The 6,243-nt window shown below is 47.7% G+C and overlaps 1 pseudogene; it reads left to right on the top strand.

Annotated features, from left to right (window-relative positions):
* Positions 1–795: 795 nt before the first annotated feature.
* LOC136492113 (UDP-glycosyltransferase 73C6-like) lies at positions 796–2,370 on the top strand (annotated as a pseudogene).
* Positions 2,371–6,243: the final 3,873 nt, after the last annotated feature.

The raw sequence follows: 6,243 nt of genomic DNA, 5'->3' as shown, positions 1-6,243 counted from the left end.
AAGAGCACGTCATTGTTGTTTAAAAAATGTTTGCACTCTAATATTACATCATGTGCAAATGGCATCATAAGCAGCAATGAGACATCAGAAATGAAAATCAGCAATAACCCATAATATTGCTTTGGAAACTCCAATTGTAAAGGTGAAGTATAGGTGTGGAAATCATGTATACTGGATTAATCACATGGTAGGATCTAAAATTTGCATCAGCCAAATCACTGACCGCACCAAACTTTGATACTAATATTTTTCAGAGTTCTTGGAAATGCACACCTTTTTTTTCATGATTGCACAAAGTTAAATTCAGTAGCTGAATCTCAGTTCAGCTGTTCAAACCAAAGGTCTATCGGTAGTACAGATAGCATGGAACTGAATTAACTTGCAAAACATGGCATCCTAGCCCTGAGCAACAATTGTGCATCTGTATACACGGTATACCGTGAAGAGGGCCTGCACAATTCATGCCATCTTCAAAAAGGTCTTGCATCGATTACGTTAAAAAAAAAGGTAAGGTCTTGCTATGCCGGATATGATACGATTGGATATCGACATCATAAATATACGATTTGAGTATTCGGATATGGATACGGTATCGGATGTTGCATATCCGGACTCGGATACGGACAGATCTCAACCCCTCTAAACGGATTCGGTTTCGAATACGGTCGGAAAATATCCATGTACACAGGCACTGGCACAACAGCTTAACAAGCCGGATAGCTAGCCAGCCTTTTTGAAGACAGCCATCGGCTATCCACTCACCCGTCTTAACTCTAGCTCTGCATGTGCGAGCGGGAAATGGAGGGCGCCACCAAGCCTCACTTCGTGCTCTTCCCATGGACAGGAACAATCACGTGATCCCCATGACAGACCTCGGCTGCCTCCTCGCGTCCCACGGAGCCGAGGTCACCATCATCACCACGCCCGTCAACGCAGCGATAGCACAGAGCCGTGTCGACCGCGCCCCGGCGTCACGCTCACACATCACGGTCACCGCGGTCCCGTTCCCGGCCACGGACGCCGGCCTGCCCGAGGGCTGCGAGAGGATGGACCTGCTCCGGTCTCAGGATGAGGTGCCTCGCTTCTTCGTGGCCAACAGAGCGTTCGGCGAGGCAGTGGCGCGGTACTGCCTCGGCGAGGCGCCACGCCGCCGTCCGAGCTGCGTCATCTCTGGGATGTGCCAGACGTGGGTGCTAGGCCTGGCGCGCGAACTCGGCGTGCCCTACTACGTCTTCCACGGCTTCGGCGCCTTCGCTTTGCTCTGCATCGAGTACCTGTACAAGCACAGGCCCGCACGAGGCTGTCGCGTCGGACGACGAGCTGTTCGACGTCCCGGCGCTGCCGCCCTTCCAGCTCAGGCTGTCGCCCAGGCAGCTCCCGCCGCATTTCATGCCGGTCACTTCCGTCGGTGGGAAGGCGCTGCAGGGGATCCGGGATTTCGACGTGGCCGCGGACGGCATCGTGGTGAACTCCTTCGACGAGCTGGAAAGCGGCTCGACGGTGCTTCTCGCGGAGGCGACGGGCAAAAAGGTGGTCGCCGTCGGGTCCGTCTCGCTGTGCCGCGCACCAAGTCTCGACCCTCAGTCCATGTCGAGTGACGCGAGGCGATGCATGGCGTGGCTGGACGCCAAGGAGCCCAAGTCCGTGGTGTACGTGAGCTTTGGCAGTGCCGGGGCATGCCGCCCGCTCAGCTCATGCAGCTCGGCATGGCGCTTGTCTCGAGCCCCTCGCCTGTGCTCTGGCTCATCAAGGGCGCCGACTCCCTGCCTGACGACGTCAAGGACTGGCTGCGCGAGAACACCGATGCAGACGGCGTCGCGGGCAGCAAGTGCCTGGTGGTGCGCGGGTGGGCGCCATAGGTGGCCATCCTGGCCCATCCAGCCATTGGCGGCTTCATGACGCACTGTGGATGGGGCTCCACTCTGGAGGCCGTTGCAGCCGGTGTGCCCATGGCGACCTGGCCCTTTTTCGCCGAGCAATTTATCAACGAGCAGCTCGTCGTCGACGTGCTTGGCATTGGGGTGTCCGTCGGTGTGACGAAGCCAACAGAAAATGTTTTGACTGCTAGTAACGCCGGTGGCAGCGAAGCGGAGGCCCAGGCCGAGGTGGGGATGGAACAGGTGAAGAAAGCGTTGGATGTGCTGATGGATCAAGGGCCTAAAGGGAAGGAGAGGAGGAACAGGGCTCATGAGCTGAAACTGAAGGCAAAGGGTGCTTTGGAGAAGGGGGGGATCATCCTACATTAGTTTGGAGAATTTGATCAAAAAAAAAAAAATTGATCCAGTCTTTTCTGTGAAGGTCAACTGTCTCACTTATGGATCCCAGCATACGTGTCTGTTACCCTCTGAGTGTCATACTATGGATATTTAGTTATTTATTTATTACTACTAGCGTCGTTTGTTTTTGTCAAATAAAGTTATTGTATTCTTAAATCAACCGGTGCTCCTCCATGAGCTTGTAATTTGAAATGACAGTAGCAAACATACCCGTGCGTTGTGAAAAGGAAAAAAGAAAATTATCACGTATGGAAAACAGCTATGTATCTAATGTTTAAGAGCTATAATTTATTAATTAATGTTTTATATACATTATTTTATGATTATGACATTCATAATTTAAGCTAACGTTGGCAACCTCTTGTTCGTAATGCATTTCTTTCTCCTAGTGCAAAGCACACGGACATATTTGTCGTAAATATTATAAATTTAGTTTTCATGCATTAGTACAATTAAATTAAGTCATATGACTTCTTTAAATTCTACTCCCTCCGTCCAAAAAAAAATTGTAATTCTGGCTTTTCGTGAAGTCAAACCGTTTGAACTTTAACTAAATTAATATAAAAAAGTACAAACATTCATGATATAAAATAAGTATCATTAGATTAGTATATAATATATTTTTCATAATAAATCTATTTGGAGATATAAATGCTAATACTATTTATTAAAAACTTGGTCAAACTTGAATTTATTTGATCGACACGGATTCTATAATTACGTTCTTTTGTGGATAGAGGTAGTAATAAAAATATGTAATTTTAATCTCTCATCGAGTTGGCAAGTACTTACCTGTTGACAAGTCAAGGGCTGATCTTTCTGCTAATGATTATAATGCAAAAGCTCTCTCAATTCATGAGTAGATCATAACCATGCACCATTAAAGCTAAATGACTGAAAAGTGTAAAGCTAATAGGACAGGAAGACAAGGAACGAAATTATATAGTGTCTCGCCAGTTGGGCGTGGATACATTTATTACGGTGGCACATGTTTACCTAGGTTTAAGTTTCGATTTCACACAGGTGGTTTAACGACACTATTTTTTTTTAGTAATAGGCAACATGGCCGTCCACGGCGAAGCGACATGGTGACTTAATCGATATCAAGATTTACGCTCAGAGTAGAGTGTACGTGGGTTAACAGAGATGAGTACACACTTGTGTATACTGTGTCTATATCTCCTACAACTAGAAAAAACAAAGCGTGGACACTTTTTGGTGTGATATTTGTTTTAGGTCTGTCTCTCCCGGTGCGATACGATACCGCAGCGACGTGGAAGGAAGGCGCCCCTTGCGATACGATACCGCGGCGAAGGAAGGAAGGCGTCGTACATTGGGCGACGTCGAAGGAAGGCACCCCTCTTCTCCCCGTGCGATCCCGCGAGCACAGATGGAAGGCGTCGGCGGGTGGGACCGTGATGCTCGCTCGCCCCAATCCCGCGATCCATCCACGCTCCATCCGCTCCTGCGAGCCCACTCCAATCACGCTCGCGCACGCGCATCGCCGACGCCGCCTCTCCCTCCCTGCCCTCGGCCCTCGTGCACCGCGCCACCTTCTGCTCATCTTCTAGGACAGCGAGACGCAGCGATACGTGGAGGTCGCCGCCACCTCTCCACCATCCTCCATGCCTACACCGGCACCTCGCCAAGTCGGACGCCGCAGGAGACCTTCGATGCGCCATGACTGCCCCGCCCTCGATCACCGAACCGCTGCCGCAACTGACGTCCACACCCGTTGTGGACGACGACTATGATGCATCCATTGTCTGGCCCCAATCCACCTCCTCTGCGCTCCATGGATCTCGATCTACATTGAGACCTTGACTGCTAAGGTCAGCACTTCTCGATACCTGTTTCTCTTCCATATTGTTCTTCTGATACCCCGATCCCCTCCCCAGAGAGATGGAATACCAGAAGGATGGATGTGAGGGTAGGTACGTCGGTGGTTGTGGTTATGCATGTTATGGAGAGATCTTTGATACGCGTCAGGTTGCTCAAGTTGGTCATTGAGATGGGTTTTGGGTGAAAAAGAACATCTGCAACGTCTCATGTGAGGGCTGCTTTGGGTTCTGCATGTCAGATTGATGAGGAGTTGGGTGTTAGATTGATGAGGAGACATCTAACAAGCACAAACTCTCTATGGTGCAATTATTAATTTGCTGTTGCTTCGTTTCTCAATCTCTGTGATACGCGCCTTCTCTGCAGGTAACATGTTCGATGAAATTCCACTTAGGTTTGTTTTGCTTTTTTTGGTGTTTACTAAACCAACTTGCAGCCTCATGTATCCTGCACATTGAAATCTATTTTCCATGCATGCAAAATTTCCCCATCAGAGCTCAACCCTCCATGTGTTTTGTTCTGCGTATTAAAAATCTACAAACCTGTGTTCTTGCCTTTGATTCTAGATTTAGTTGGTCCAGGAGTAAGTAGAATATGTGATTAGCCTTTTTCTAATGTCATTTGCATGTTGGTTGATTGGTGTCATTTGCATGTTGGTTGATTGGATGATGCATTTTTTCTGTAGAAGAGAACCATTTAAGTAGTTTTTTCTGCCACAAATCTATTGTTTTGTCCCTTTTGTTTACCTTTAACGTCGATCATTTTTCTCTTCTGTAAACAAAGGTGATTTGTCTCTTTTGCGCTGGAAAGTTGTTTTTTTCATACGTAGCTTATTTCCTTGTAATGCAATCAAAGTATTCTGATGGTGTTTTAGATATTTTATTTAAATGTGGAGATTTGGTGTATGCTCTGTACATAGTAATCTGAGGTTACCATTAGTCATGGTAATTGTCGATGTTTTACCACCGATAGCCTGCCACGGGGGTACCCGGGGCAGTATGTTCGGGCTTCGGCGTATGCCGAACTCGATGGTTAACGCAAGACACAGTCGATTTATCCTGGTTCAGGCCCTCGATCGTAGATCGAGTAATAACCTTACGTCCAGTCGGCGTTTAGCCTTTGCGTTGGATTGATTGTCAAGTGTTGTGTTGTACCATTGTTCTCTCGTCTTCAGGAGTCCTGCCCTCCTTTATATAGTCAGGAGGCCAGAGTCCTAGTCCGTTTACAATGAGATTTCCTAGTAGGATTACTTAATAGCTATACTACTAAGATTACATGGGGAGAATCCTAGTTGGACTAGATATTCTCTCTCCCTTGCGGGGTATCTTGTGGGTCCCGCATCGACAAGCCCCCGAGCACTTCATGGTTGAGCTCCGAAAGTCTCGCTTTGCTTCTTCAAGTCTTGTTGAGTAGGAACAAAATGTCATCCGAGTACTTTCTGGAGTGAAACCTTGTAGCGCTTCTTGGGATCTTCGAGTGGTGAGTGCTTTTTGAAGAAAAAGTACATCCACCTGGTTGTAGCCCCCGAGCCTCTCGCTATTTAGAACAAGGAGCTGGAGGATCTTGTCTTGAAGTTGCTCTGATTGTTCGTTGAAGTTTTATGAAAAAGAACTCGAATATGGCTCGTTCTGGGTTCTTTTTGTCGTAGTGTCTTGAAGTGATCTGCGTTGAGGAAGTCTTTTGGTGACGTGCGCTTTTTCGAAGAAAAAGTGCACTCACTGAGTGTAGCCCCCGAGCCTCTTGCTATTTGGAACAAAAAGTTGGAGGGTCTTGATTCTTGTCTTCAAAAAATTCTGTGGCTATGTATCCTGCTTTCTTCGAGTTCTTCTCTTTTAGAAAAGAAGTCGGATGAAGAGTCTTGATGTGTTGTCGTCGTTGTAGTCTTGAGCTTCTTGTATTCTTGGTCCTTTGTCTTTGGTTCCGAGCCTCCGGGGGGTAGTTGAAATGAAAGGCCGAGCTCCCTAGCTTAGTGTTGATTAAGCTATGATGTTGGCCGAGGCCCCGAGCGTATATCCGTGTTGTTTTGTTCGGGGAGAACTCGGATGCGAGGTCTTGGCGTATTCTTTGATAGTCTGCTGTTGTCAGATGTAGTTGTATGGTGGTGGTTGAGTGTAAATGCCTTTTGTTC

The sequence above is a fragment of the Miscanthus floridulus genome, chromosome 11, assembly GCF_019320115.1.
Source record: "Miscanthus floridulus cultivar M001 chromosome 11, ASM1932011v1, whole genome shotgun sequence".
Lineage (NCBI taxonomy): Eukaryota > Viridiplantae > Streptophyta > Magnoliopsida > Poales > Poaceae > Miscanthus > Miscanthus floridulus.
Note: the sequence above shows the minus strand (reverse complement) of the source record. Positions and strands in the feature narration are given on the sequence as shown.